The sequence below is a fragment of the Oncorhynchus masou genome, chromosome 5 (assembly GCF_036934945.1).
Source record: "Oncorhynchus masou masou isolate Uvic2021 chromosome 5, UVic_Omas_1.1, whole genome shotgun sequence".
NCBI classification, from domain to species: Eukaryota; Metazoa; Chordata; class Actinopteri; order Salmoniformes; family Salmonidae; genus Oncorhynchus; species Oncorhynchus masou.
The window spans coordinates 57,717,340-57,731,974 of record NC_088216.1 but is presented as its reverse complement, the minus strand read 5'-3'; positions in this window follow the sequence as shown (position 1 = coordinate 57,731,974).

Sequence of the window (14,635 nt, the reverse complement as noted above, 5' to 3'; positions counted from 1 at the left end):
TGTCTATCAGTTTTGCACATCAAGAGACTGAAATGTTTTCCCATTCCTCCTTGCAAAACAGCTCGAGCTCAGTGAGGTTGGATGGAGAGCATTTGTGAACAGCAGTTTTCAGTTCTTTCCACAGATTCTCGATTGGATTCAGGTCTGGACTTTGACTTGGCCATTCTAACACCTGGATATGTTTATTTTTGAACCATTCCATTGTAGATTTTGCTTTATGTTTTGGATCATTGTCTTGTTGGAAGACAAATCTCCGTCCCAGTCTCAGGTCTTTTGCAGACTCCATCAGGTTCTTCCAGAATGGTCCTGTATTTGGCTCCATCCATCTTCCCATCAATTTTAACCATCTTCCCTGTCCCTGCTGAAGAAAAGCAGGCCCAAACCATGATGCTGCCACCACCATGTTTGACAGTGGGGATGGTGTGTTCACGGTGATGAGCTGTGTTGCTTTTACGCCAAACATAATGTTTTGCATTGTTGCCAAAAAGTTCAATTTTGGTTTCATCTGACCAGAGCACCTTCTTCCACATGTTTGGTGTGTCTCCCAGGTGGCTTGTGCCAAACTTTAAACAACTTTTTATGGATATCTTTAAGAAATGGCTTTCTTCTTGCCACTCTTCCATAAAGGCCAGATTTGTGCAATATACGACCGATTGTTGTCCTATGGACAGTCTCCCACCTCAGCTGTAGATCTCTGCAGTTCATCCAGAGTGATCATGGGCCTCTTGGCTGCATCTCTGATCAGTATTCTCCTTGCATGAGCTGAAAGTTTAGAGGGACGGCCAGGTCTTGGTACATTTGCAGTGGTCTGATACTCCTTCCATTTCAATATTATCGCTTGCACAGTGCTCCTTGGGATGTTTAAAGCTTGGGAAATCTTTTTGTATCCAAATCCGGCTTTAAACGTCTTCACAACAGTATCTCGGACCTGCCTGGTGTGTTCCTTGTTCTTCATGATGCTCTCTGTGCTTTTAACGGACCTCTGAGACTATCACAGTGCAGGTGCATTTATACGGAGACTTGATTGCACACAGGTGGATTGTATTTATCATCATTAGTCATTTAGGTCAACATTGGATCATTCAGAGATCCTCACTGAACTTCTGGAGAGAGTTTGCTGCACTGAAAGTAAAGGGGCTGAATAATTTTGCACGCCCAATTTTTCAGTTTTTGATTTGTTAAAAAAGTTTGAAATATCCAATAAATGTCATTCCACTTTATGATTGTGTCCCACTTGTTGTTGATTCTTCACAAAAAATACAGTTTTATATCTTTATGTTTGAAGCCTGAAATGTGGCAAAAGGTTGCAAAGTTCAAGGGGGCCGAATACTTTCGCAAGGCACTGTATTTCCTTCCAGCAGAATCATCCAAGTGTGTGTGTACATGCGTACGTGCCTGCTCTCCTGGTTTCTCCTGCTGTGCGTGACTTCACAGCTGTCTCCTTCACAAGGTGATACTACTGCAGAGAGACTCTAAAAGCACAAAAGATAGGGTTTACATCATTATGAAAAATCCCTGATGTATACCATTTTGAGGGGCTACTATATCCATGGCCAATGTATTAATCGCTTTCCAAGCCATAACCTCATCCCGAGGCTCAATCGCTACTAGACAGATAGACAGAGAGAGACAGAGAGAGACCGAGAGCTATTGGATGTGCTGGGTTAATTTAGCTAGCTGGTGGATGAGATTATTCAAACCATATTCAAACCACCATTGAACCACCATTGAATTTCCCTAACTGGATTGGTCCAAGTCTAATGTTTACAAAATAATTGTACCAGATAGTGACATTTTAAATGATAGCCAATTTGGCCAAACGAGGTATACTATTCCTGTTTACCTAATTAGAGTAGCTCAATTGCATATCAGATGTTCCCATGATAGCACTCTTTACTGAAAAGCTCATATGACAGCGACGGTCCATTGTTTAGGATTTGAATGGGCAAATACCTCAAGAAGAGACCTTTGGCAGGCTGTCTTGTGCAATGACAACGTCAAAACGGCCCTTAGTCTGTTTGGGCTGCGTCTGCATGTCCAGTCAAGCCTGTGTGTCTGTGGCCTATGGAGATGGACATGAACACAGGGCCTAGAAACCCTCTACCTTCAGCACATAATGGGGCCAGAGAAAGAAAAGGATGCCCTCACAGATCACTACACCCAATCAATTGGCTGAGTTATGTTGGGAAATGTTACGATCAAACCCAATTAAGGTCAATGTTTCAGGCCCCCCTGGTTTTGTCTGTCGGGGGATGATTGCCATTCACTTTGTTTTCATAAACAACAGGCCATATGAATGAGAGAGACTCCCCATATTGTGAGTAATGTTTGATGTCACTACACAGTGAAACATCAGCACTTCTTCCTGTTTAGTAGGCACCTCACAAATAACAGAGGGAATATTTTAGAAATGAGTGTGCAAATGTATTTCTTTACTGAAATGAGGGAGTAGATCATGATATAAGAAAAATGTGTAATGCTATAAAGAGTCAGCAGTTGTTCCAGTGAATCACCAAAGGCTTGTGACAGGTGCTGGATATCAGAGGCGCTAACACTGATGACACTTGACACACTGCCTGCGGGAATGAGGATGTGAGTCATATAGGTGTCTGAAGAAAGTACCTCGAATGCTGACTCTGTTGGCCAGGGTCATTACATGGAATAATCAAAAATCTTTTCTACTTAGAAATCAAATGATGAAAGTCAAACCTTTGTGTTTATTCTGTTTCATGACATTCTGTGATTACATCTCCGCGATGGTGCCTTTACAGACTCAGTCATCCCTTAACTGTCAATGACCCACTGTGGTTGGTTGCCCTGTTGGTCCATGAAGACCAGTTAGTGATCTCTCTTAATCTGGTGGCATGGGGGGTGTAATATGGTGACCCTAAGAGGCAAAGTACATTTATGATGGACAGTATATGACCACTATCAACTATAAATATGATTGACAAACCACTCTAAAGCTTCTGATATTCCCAGTTGGCATAGAAGCATACACCATGAAGAGTCTACTGTATCGGAGGCCCCATCTGGTTCTGATCTGCTCGTCAAGGTCTCCTGTTTTCCTCAAGTGAGGCAGCCTTGCGTAAATCCCTCACTAAATTCCATTGCAGCACTGGCTGGATTCCCATTTAATTTCCATCGTCTTAGTGATTTTAATAATCAAGCCAAATTTGGTCTCAAAGGAGCTCAGTGAGACTGCAGTATGTAGAACATCTAACATGAGTTGCTCTAGGTAAACTCCCTCCTGACTAGCACTTTGATTTGTTCTAGGAATAGAGATTAAAACGAAGCATGTCGAGATAAGATCTCACATCATTTTCATGCCCGACAATTGAGCAATCAGTGTGGGAATGTAAAGTCATCTGAGTCATCAAGAATAAAACTGGAGCACAGCTGTAATAGTTGTGCATTTCAAGAATATCCACAGGGTGTTTCCACAGCACTATGTTGCCGACTGTGAATGGTGGTTTTGTATTTTGGAGGACCACTTTAGAGCAAGTGTCCTCAAATGTTCACTGTGCTTCGTGCATGTCTTCTCACAAACAAACACACATATTGCCTGTGTGTATTTGCAGCAGTGGCATGACTGACATCATCAGTGCGAGATCAGTGAAGGCTGTGTCATCATCCAGAGGTTGATATGGTGTGAACTTTCGAACTCTGTGGCGGTGACAATCAAACACAAACACAGAGACACACACAGGCAGTGATTACTGGGAGATTTTAGTTTAGTCAGATGCCCTCAAAACCCCCAACTACCTGATTCACTACAGTGTCTGAGATCTCAGCCAAAAAGTCAGCTGGGCTCATTTCTGGTAAAATAACTGTTATACTAGCATGGGCAACTGAATCATCCAGGAGATCTATTGGAGTGGCACCAATAGACAGCAGCAGTTTAAATTGACATGCAGCATTTGTGGCTGTTACATAATGCTGCTGTACAGCCAGCCGGTGTAATCAGCGAGTCTCTGAAGTGTTCATCAACAGGAGACATCTGTCATACCACTGAAGTGTTGTTTGTTATTTCCTCAAGACTTCAAGCGACAGCGAAAGTTCACAGGACAACTTCACAGAGCACCCCCTCTCGCACACAAACACACACACATAACCACACACCAGCCCCCCCCCCATTAGAGAACCTGTGCCGTGGTGCACAGACGCTCTGCTGGCAACAAAGAACCCCTGAGCATTGTTCCTCTCTGCAGGAGGAATTCCGCGAAGGGAGACACCAGGTGCCTCTCCATGAGAGCCCCAGACACAGAGGGATGAGGCTCCAAGAGAGAGGAAGGTGGGGTGGAACTGAAATTAAACATCGATGTTTGAAAGAGATCAAGGCTCAAAGACATACCAGACACCACAATCTCACAAATCCTCAAGATATTTCTATTAGATCAGGCTTTGATGTGAAGAATCTTATATCCTGTTCAGGATGGTCATCTGAAGTATGTTTGTGTTGATGCAGTAGAAGTCTTCTGAAGTATATGATGAAGACCTCAAGCTATCTATCTTGTACTAGCAAATGCAGGGATCTGTCCCTAGACAAGTGGACTGCAGAACTCACTGACCTCCCTATGGTAAGCCTTCACTGATCCCACTATGCTGGAGCTTCTCTCAGTGAGTTCCTCACATTCTGATGAACGGGTTGGAGCACAGTGCACTGCAAAATATGTGAATCTTACCTACAATTTTAAGGATGGTATTGAGACAATGAAGTTATATTTATTTGTTACATTTATTTGTTTTGAGTTGATCTCGATCACCCAGAAAATGCATCAAGATCATTTGTATTGTTTTAAGGGATTCTGACTTGTTTCAAGCCTCCTTTATGTTAAAGAGAGCAAAATTATCTGCCAGTGATAATTGATCTTGGTAAGACGTCAAGTCAATGCATTCTAATGGGAAGAGATATCTTGGTAAGGTCAACTTTTTTTGTGCAGTGTGGGCCATACGAGTGGAATTTTTGAGAAGGGTAATTGCAGACCGTAATTAGGGGCATTTTGTGATATCGGTGTTTCTTTATGTCAAATTACACCAATTGAAGCTCACCATTGGTCCCTGGCCGTTTCTTTCCTGTCGGGGACAACAGTTGTTTCAACTGTAGTATTGTAGCTAAGCCTGACACTAACCGTTTACTTAACCTTAGTCTCCTAACTTGCGACGCTAATTCACCTTGCACGGTAATTATCCTAACCTGCAGGGCCGGCTCTTTTGATTCCCCATAAACATACAAATGGCTTATGAATTACCCTGCCCGGTTTTGCCAATGTAGCACTTCCGGGCCTGCCAGTAGCACAGACCAGGACAGAGGCTATATGCCGTGTGTGCGCTCATGATCAGAGGAAGGGTGAGGAAGAGGGGGATGTAATAATGTAATATATAGTAGTTCAAATCCAAAAATCCATTCTAATTGGGCACCTAGCCATGCAATGTAATAAGGTACCGCCTTCATTACCTTGCCTAGGAAGCTCATTGGATCCCAGAGCCGTTTTTTGTCTCTCACAGAGAGTGGAAAATGTGTTTCACTTTTACAGACAGCTAGGCCTACAGCTAATAACAGTCTAGCTAGTAGCTTTGTTAAGTTTTGGTAGCAGCACGCTGAATAAATATAGCTAGTTGGCTACGCTTTAATCAGCATTGATATCCAAACATGTCTGGGCACTGCCAAGAGACAAAAAACTGAGGAGCACCATGTTGAGAGTGATGCCAAGCTCACCGACCAGCCTGCAGGCCAAATCCCCAAGGTTGAGTAGCCTATCATCAAATGTAATACCAGCCCATCCCCCACGCCACCTTCTGACCAACAAGATGGAGAAGAGCCGGGGCCTAGGACCAGCAGCAGGAGAGTAACATCACAACAAGCACCTGCACCTCCGTTACCTCAGCCACTAGCACCTGACAACTGGTTGAATCTAACCAAAACTGAACCAGTGGAAGCAGAGTTTATTGTGGCTCGCATATTCTTGGGAAGTGAAATCGCAACCATATCAACAACAAATGATCCTCACTCAGTGTTCTTCAAAGATACAGCCGTTGTCAGTAATGCCGACTATGCTATTGGAACTGAAACATGCAACAAAAACTTGGGGCATCTACAGCAATGTGCAAAAATGTGTTCTCCACCATGAAGAACATATTCAGTGAACATAAACTCTGAACAAAGACTATGTTACAACGAAAAACCCAACTTTTCCAGCTGGTATTTGAGAGGGACCTGACAAGTACATTTCGCCAGGAAAAGGAAGGGAATCAGAAACTTCAACACAGCATCAAGGAGGCTGCAACTCTTCTAAATTTCAAGCCACAACCTTTATAGCACTCGCCGTTGTTCCAAAATGATTAATTCATTGGTTTTCCCTCCTGGGAGCCTACTGGTTGTTTGGCTAAATTATTTATGTCATGTAAAGTTTAGGCCTTTGCTTTTTACTTCAATGCATCTTTAATATTGATCTGTGATTCTTAATGTCATTACTTGCTTTTGCGGGTCTAATTGCAATTGATAGATATACAGATGTGTTATTTGATGGGTACAGGGACCAATGACCAATGTAGCTTATTGGCACAGTGCTCCTGTTGTCCTGGCTGTCCACTTTGGTGGTGCTGAAATTGACAGAGCATTTAACATTACCCTTTCATCATGCTGACTGGTGGTAGCCTTCTGTGCATGGTCCTGAATCAATGGTTATGGTATGTGCTATTTTAATGAGCGCATCTTGGGCTACCAGTCTTTGTGGGGCTTCTCTTCAACACCGTGTGCTTTCTTGTGTGCAAAATTACATTTGTTGTGTATATAGCTTCACTTCAGAAAGGCCTAGATTTTTTTACATTTTGAATGTCGCAGTAGTAGGACCAATACCATGTGTAACCTACTAAAAGAAGTAGACAAACGTTCACTCTGTTATTTGACATACACATTAGTTGCTACTGTAAAAGTCATACTTGCGATAGTGTGTGTGTGTGTGTGTGTGTGTGTGTGTGTGTGTGTGTGTGTGTGTGTGTGTGTGTGTGTGTGTGTGTGTGTGTGTGTGTGTGTGTGTGTGTGTGTGTGCCACACAGAAAGTGGCGGCTTGGTTACACTCATTGCGTAGTGTCACAAATTCGAAAGCAATGTAGCCTACAGTTCAAAGGATTGAAGTTAAAGCGATGAAGCCTGTAAGAATCTTTGATAGCCTAGTGGTGCTCATTCTGCCAAGCTGATTCATGCGTGTTGATAGGTACAAATTCTGCGTCGGCCTACGGCAGCTACGGATGCATTTCGAATACACTTGTATGTCATGGTGGGGTGCATATCTTTCCTGTGTTATTCTATAAAACGACAGTTGTTGATGTGTACGGCTACATTTCAGATACATTTTTGTACATCTGAACAGTAGTAGGACCAATCTACTTTGTTTTATTTGGGATCTAAAGCAATGCTAGTGTGCCCCATGGATTTAAAATTCCCTCTCAGGCATGTCATCCTGGTAATCTACTATGGAAACAAATCATCTGTGTCGAGAAACAATCCGTTTCCTAACACTGGAACTGACCAATGTCATGCATCATTGGCCATTTCCTGATACCAGGGAACACCCACATCAAGAAACGCCCAGAACTGCAGTCTGCAATTACACCATATTAGAATTTCTGCAGACTGCATGCTCATCTCATCCTTGCCAAACACAACCGACGGGGGCAGCAGCGGGACTGCTGGGAAACTACGGGACACAGCGCAATCCTCGGGCTGGCCATGAATGACAGACACACAAGCTGCAATCTCCAACTACGTCAAACTCATTTTAACTGTAAACCTGGTCATTCAGTCCACATACTGTAATGGCTTGGAAATGGATCTGTCATTGCACAAAGAGAGTCTTTGATTTAGTTTGGTGTGGACCGCCACCGTTAATGGGACTGTTGTTCGTAAACAATCAGAGACAATAGTGGAAATAGTGCGCTGATGTTAAAAGGAACAATAGTGGCTATGAAGACTGTTACAGTCAACATAGGCCAATCAGTACATAACATGCTGCAGTAGAGTAGCCCATGGCACTCTCATTTAATCACAAAAAGTCCAGTTTTATTACGATTCATAATAGGGTATAATTTGATAATAAATAGTAGTGTAATGAGAACATGCCTCACATAATCTCTCAATTACACTTATTAAAGGCTCACCCGCTGAATCATGCATGGCTATTTCAGTGATAAAGTGATATACTGTGGGAAGCATTAAAGACTAATCTAATTACATTGAGTTTTTTTCTCATTTATCTTTGCACTTATCCAATGATCACCTCACAGGAGTCAACTGTAATTCTAACTGAAATGTGGTCTTAGTTGTCTTAGAGATCATTAAAGTAATCTCAGATACGAAGTTGAGAAAATGCCATGGCTTTTTGTTGGGAGGGAAGAAAATGGGTTTCAAAATGTCTCCAGTAAAATGAGGACGAGAACTACAGTATATCCTGAAAGGTGAACTTTACTTAACAGGTTTACCACAATCAGAGAAGGACATCTTGTTCATGTATTTACTTTGCCGTTACTTTACTTCTGATATATGACACTGATGGTACTGTACTAGCCAGAATACATATTTAAATGGTAAAATGTTCACAAAAGACCAGCTTGTAATTGGTAATCGGCATTGTGGAAAATATGTCTTAATAGAGGAATAGTAATAGAGGAAGTAAATACTGGGGAGAAATGACACATTTCTCTAAAATATTGAGGAAAAACTATTCTCTATCAAGCTGCTGAAAGACGACACAGTTATATTGACCATAAGACAAAGATGGGAAAGTTCCACTGACCAGCAGTGGCACCCTGCCCTTTACCACAAATCCCAGAGCCCCTCCATAGCTGGGCCTCATGTTGTCCAAGTGGAAACAGGGCCAGAGGACCCAGAGGAGTCTCACCAAGACACTCAGCAGGGTCGCCAGAGGACACGGGATAACGCCTGTCTGATTTGTCAACATTCTCAACAAATCAAGAAGTCCTTGCAATTACTAAGGGTTAATTAGGTGACATGACTGGAAGGTTATTACTGCAGGTGAACTGTATCAAATACGCTTCTTACATGTTCATGTTGCGGGAATGGAGTCATGGGTAGTCTGGAAGGTTGATTTAGTATCACAAGGTGACGTTCTTTGTGCTAACCTTAATTTAAACTGTAACACTGATGTGATTTTAATGCAGACCCTCATGCCCTAAAACAAACCTACGCTTTCACTCTTCTAGTGCACATCCCCACATTACAATTACAGATCCAAGAATAGCCAACTGGAGAAATCCTTTCATGCAGAACTTTGAATGTAAATTTGAATGACAGAGAATGAGTTTTATTCAAGATAGTTGGCTCAGTGTTTAGGAACTAAACTGTATAAATGCATACTGTATATTAGTCAAGGAGTGCTTTTCTGAGAGACACTGCCAATGGTTGCTATCTGCCTTGACAACCTTCACTATAGTACAAATCTGCTATAGGATCAGAAGTCATTAGAAAAATGGCCATTAGAAATTTGTCTATGTAATCCCCTCTAAAACACTCTGGCCCCTTGTAGTGGTTGTTATGGAAATACAGCAGGGTGACTGAAATATGTCCATTCATAGCCTGGCCCACTACAATATGCAAGTCACGACTCACCTACTACACAGCATGGTATTCAGTGGGACAGCTGGGATGACGGGCGCTTGAGCTTGTGGAGTGTGACCGGACCCTGACACGAGGTGACAGTTGTGTGGAAGTTGCTGTTTCTCCAGTCTGGTGGCAGAATAAGATAGACCTCCATTTATAATGGTCAAAACCCTCTGTCGGGAGAGATCACAGATCATGATCTGGAAATCTGGGAAAAATCGAGGAATATGTACTAAGGCAAAATGCCAGTAAAGATAGCATCACATTTAACCCTTTCTTCAGACTTCAAATCTACACCCATGACTGTGCATCTGTGGCTATTGTGTTAAATAAAACTCCTTGAAAAGTGATATGATGCATTCCAGCAAGTCCCCAATCAGTTGTACTAAGATGACAACTGCCAAAATGTTCCCATTTACCGTCTGCAGATGGAATAGACCTCTCTCATTTTGTCGCTGTGGTGTTAATCAACAAGGAGATGAAAGCTGGCTGTCACTGTACTGCCTTAATGTCACTTAATCTGCTGAGGCCTGGCTGTCACGCTGTCAATCAGAGAGGAGACTTGGGGCCAGCTTGGGCTGCAGGCCAATCCGGTCACACACCACCTGATGTGATTGTATGAAAGCAGCAGGAATTTCCCTGAGCTAATTATCCTCATCTTTGATAAGTAAATGAAACCGGCTCGAAAAAAACATTATTTGTGCTGCCCCTTAAAAGCCGAGTTACAGTGAAGAACTTGGGATGTCATGACTTGCCACCACTTTACACTAATCCACCCAATTCAGGGGGGAGACTGGGCTACTACCAGTACTACCAGTCCCCAAGTGCTGGGGGATAGAAAGGTGTGTTGTAGTGCTCTTACCTCCAACTGATGGTATACTAATATGAGTATGGTACATTTTGGCTATAATGTAATGTGTCAGTACTTTATGTGACAAACGGATAAGGAATTGGGGGGTGGTTGCCTGTAATTAATGGGACTTGCGAAGCAAATGTCCCATTCTAAATCTTCATCATACTTCATATTATTTTTCTTTGGAACACTACTCCTCCTACACTGTTTAAGCTAGAAACGTCATTCAAACTTTAAAACGTGCAGATTGTTCTGAAATAGTATGCTTGTATACAACGTTTTGATATCTTTTATACTTAAAAAAAAACTATTAAGCTTTTTTTAAACTTATTTTTGTCCTCCATCGACTTTCATGGGATTCCTTTGAATTCTAAAGGTCCATTGTGACGACATGACTCCCAACATTATATTCTATTTACTGTAAACAATGTAACTTTTGACACAAATCAGCTACTTTGACCACTTTACCAAAAACTTTGAACGCATGGAATCGTCCTTTAATTCTCAGAAGAGGAATAGCTTCTACTATTCAAGAGGTAGAGCCGTTGTAGTAATCTATCAACTGCTGTCATTAAAGATGCAGTAAGTCATGTCAGAAGCTAGTAGATTCATTAGTTACCAACAACAGCTGCAGATTCCAATAAAACTACATCATGTTTTGAAGTTCACTTTCTTTGCTTTGTCTAACAACACTACCACAAACGTTTGTTAGGCAGCAGGTAGCTTAGCGGTTAAGAGCTTTCGGCCACTAACTGAAATGTGACCGATTTGAATCTCTGAGCCAACTAGGTGAAAAATCTGTTGATGTGCCCCTTGAGCAAGGCACTTAACCCTGGATAAGAGTGTCTGCTAAATTAGCACGTTTCTCACACTGGTTTTAGCCATCGAGGGAGCAGGACTGCCCAGGTAATTGCAGGGGGGTTGCCTAGCAACACATGCCTTGGAGGGAGTTGTCTTCATAGCGCAACTCATTTCCAATACTAAATGTACTGAACTTGTGTGTGTGCGCGCGCGCGCGTACTGTACGTCTACACTTTATGTCGCCGTTGGCGATGATGCTAACGAAAACCTTCTTCTGGTAGATGGAAAGGCTTTCCCAAAACCTCCTCAATTAAATGTTAACTACAAAGTAGACCATGCCTACCTAGCAGAATAATATCATGATTATTTGCATCAATACAGTGGCCAATTGTTTAGCAAACTCTGCAATCACATGAGCGCTACAGAAACATCGCTAAACAATGGTCTCTTGCTGGTGCTCAGCTGCACCCAGGGTAACTACACCCAAAAATCTACATTTAATAAAACATTTCCAGACCTCAAAAGTGGTCTCCTGATGTAGTTTAAGTATTGTTGTTTTTCTATTAAAAGTGTCGTTTTGAGAGAGAACCTGAAAAAACCTGGGAAAAAACAAAACCTGGAGAAACGGAGAAAATGACAAAAAACTACAACGGACCCTTTATATGCTATGCTCAGTTAATTTGATTGTCCCCCCTGGAAGCAGAGATGCTCTGAGGGAAGGGGTTCCCCCTCTCCGGCCCTCTTCCCACTGATCGCCCTGTCATCAAAATAAGTTGTAAAAAATAAAATATTTGACTTGTTTAAAACTTCAACAATGCCTCATTGTCTTCTGTGCTCTATTATTACGTTGTCATATACTGTGGTATTTTAGTAGGAGAGTATAAAAAATGTAGTAGTCCGAGTGTAGTTATTTCTGATGAAAAGTGTGATCTAACTTTCCCCTCTATCCAAAGTAATAAGGTTGATATAGTAGTATATCAAAGTAATCAGACCAATTATTTTACATTTAACTTTCACTATATTTTAACTGCTTTGTTTGTTTTGTTTAAGTAAAAAACTTTAAGAACTTCTTCAACTACCACAACAATTATTTTAAACAGGTAGAGCAAGTCCCACAATTTTCTTAACGTCAAATTACCATATATTTTCTTCATTGCTCTTATTGGCACACCAGTCTGCTCACATAAGCCTCATTCATATTTTAGACTTCATGTGCAGCTGTGTTATTTGCTTTGTGTGAGGATGGACAGGACAACAGTGGCCTGTGTATTCTGCAAGTAGGATCCATCCACAGTTTTGTAGTTTCGATAAAATATGCAATTTAACAAACTTGTACAATATTCAGAAAAACAACAACCCTAAAACCAGCATGTTATTACTAATTTGTTAGTCCCACTCCCAACTTGAGCCTACTCTAGAATCTCAGTGTTAATCATGTAAGCTGGCTAATTTATTGACCCACTATGTGAAATGACCAAGGCTGAACACGGTGATCAAAGCAACGAATACTGTTACTGCCCCCTGGTGATACAAAGACTAACATAGTTTGGCCACTGTGATGTTACCTCTTGGATCAGGCAACTATAACACCACACACTACAAAGTGAAGATCTGTTAAGCATCGTATTGTTTGGCCTGACAGGGACCGGACAACACAGATGGATGACATTATGCAGAACATGTAAAACAACATGGCATCAAGCTCTATGTTAGTTCAGACTGGACCTCAGAGGTAGACAGTGACAGCACTGTATAAATGACTGGTGGTGGATGAGAGTAGGGACTGAGTGGCCCCATCACCGCAGACCTCTCCCCTTCTCCTGGGGGTTAACACTGAGGAGAATGGGTCCAAGAGGGAGACCGGCACGGGCCGCCCGCTCCCCCCACCACCAAGCCTCTCTGCACAGTCCCAGCCTCTCTCCCCTTAACCTTCCCGCCAGCTGCCTCTTCAGCAGTTGCACATTCCACACCAGGAAGTGACAGAGGGGAAAGCAGACCAGAACAAAGCAAAGCACACACAGAGTGGCCACCAAGGGGCACCCTCCAAAGTCCAGTACCTTGTAAATGTAAGGCTTTCCACTGAGGTTGGTTTGGCCTGCCAGCCAGTAGACCACAGCAAACAGGATGTAAAGGCAGCCAATGAGGAGCTGATATAGGTAGTGGGCCAGGTAGATGGGCATTGCTGATAGGAGAAGGTCCAGCAGGGCCTGGGCAAAATTTCCCACGTGCATGTTGAGGTTGAATGGGGACAGAGGGTGGTGCTCCATGGGGTAGTCAAGGCTCCAGTAGGGGAAGGACACAGCGAGGCAGAAGGCACACATCAGGCTGTGGAGGAACCACTGCAGTCTCGGGGAGATGAAGAGGAGAGAGGGGAGAGGGAAAGGACCCAAGGGCTCTGCTCTGATTCCACGCTCTCTAGTTTGGTCCCCTAAGAATGAAGAGCAGATATCAGTCAATTCATTAGTTTCGATAAAGACCAATTCAATCAAGAAATTCAACTTTAACTTAAAACAAAAAGCAGCATGGGGAGTCATCACATTTCTGTCTGTGAGCATCCTACCTCCAGAGCAGGTCTTTCTTTGGTCCTTGCAGTGGCACCTGACTAGGACTGTGGCACAGGCCAGGTTACAGGAAGCAACCAGGTGGTAGATGACCATCAGGCAGTAGGTCAGGTGGCTGAAGAAGCCACTTGAGATTGGAGAACAGCAGGCCAGAGTACATACACCAAATCAGGGTGTAGAGCAACATGAAGACCCTGTACAGCAAACAGACCCAAGGGGCTATGCCCCACTTTGGGAGATAGGGACAAGAGGACAGAGTCAGGAGTCTAATTTGAAATACAAAGACTACACCTGTTGCCCTTGGACAAGCTCAGAATCCCCAAGCCTGCAAAAAGAGGAGCCTGGTGGTTCCGTGTCAGTGAAAATTAATCTCAGTAGATCAGCATGACTGACATCTGTCTGTCCATCCATAAATACCTGTGGCTGCAGCAGGAGCTCCGATCTAGAGAGCGAAAGGTGGAGTTTGGTCAGGGAAAACTCCTCCTTGAACTCCTCTTTCCAGCATTGCGTCCAGCTCAGACCCATATGGATCAAAGTAATAACAGGACAATCAGTGAATAAAATCGACCATAAGTCCTCCGAAACTCCCTTAGAAAGACCAAATCAAGGGATGGCTTGATGCAAAACAGACAACAGTCACATCACAGCTTGTCTCCTTAATCAAGTTAGCCGTCATTAAGGTCTCATGACTTGGCTTAAGTTGACAGGACAGAAGTCTCTATTGGATTCACCACACATTCCAGCCACTTCGGCTATTTATCTAATGAGATAACTTCATTACACTGATCTGTTACTCTGTGA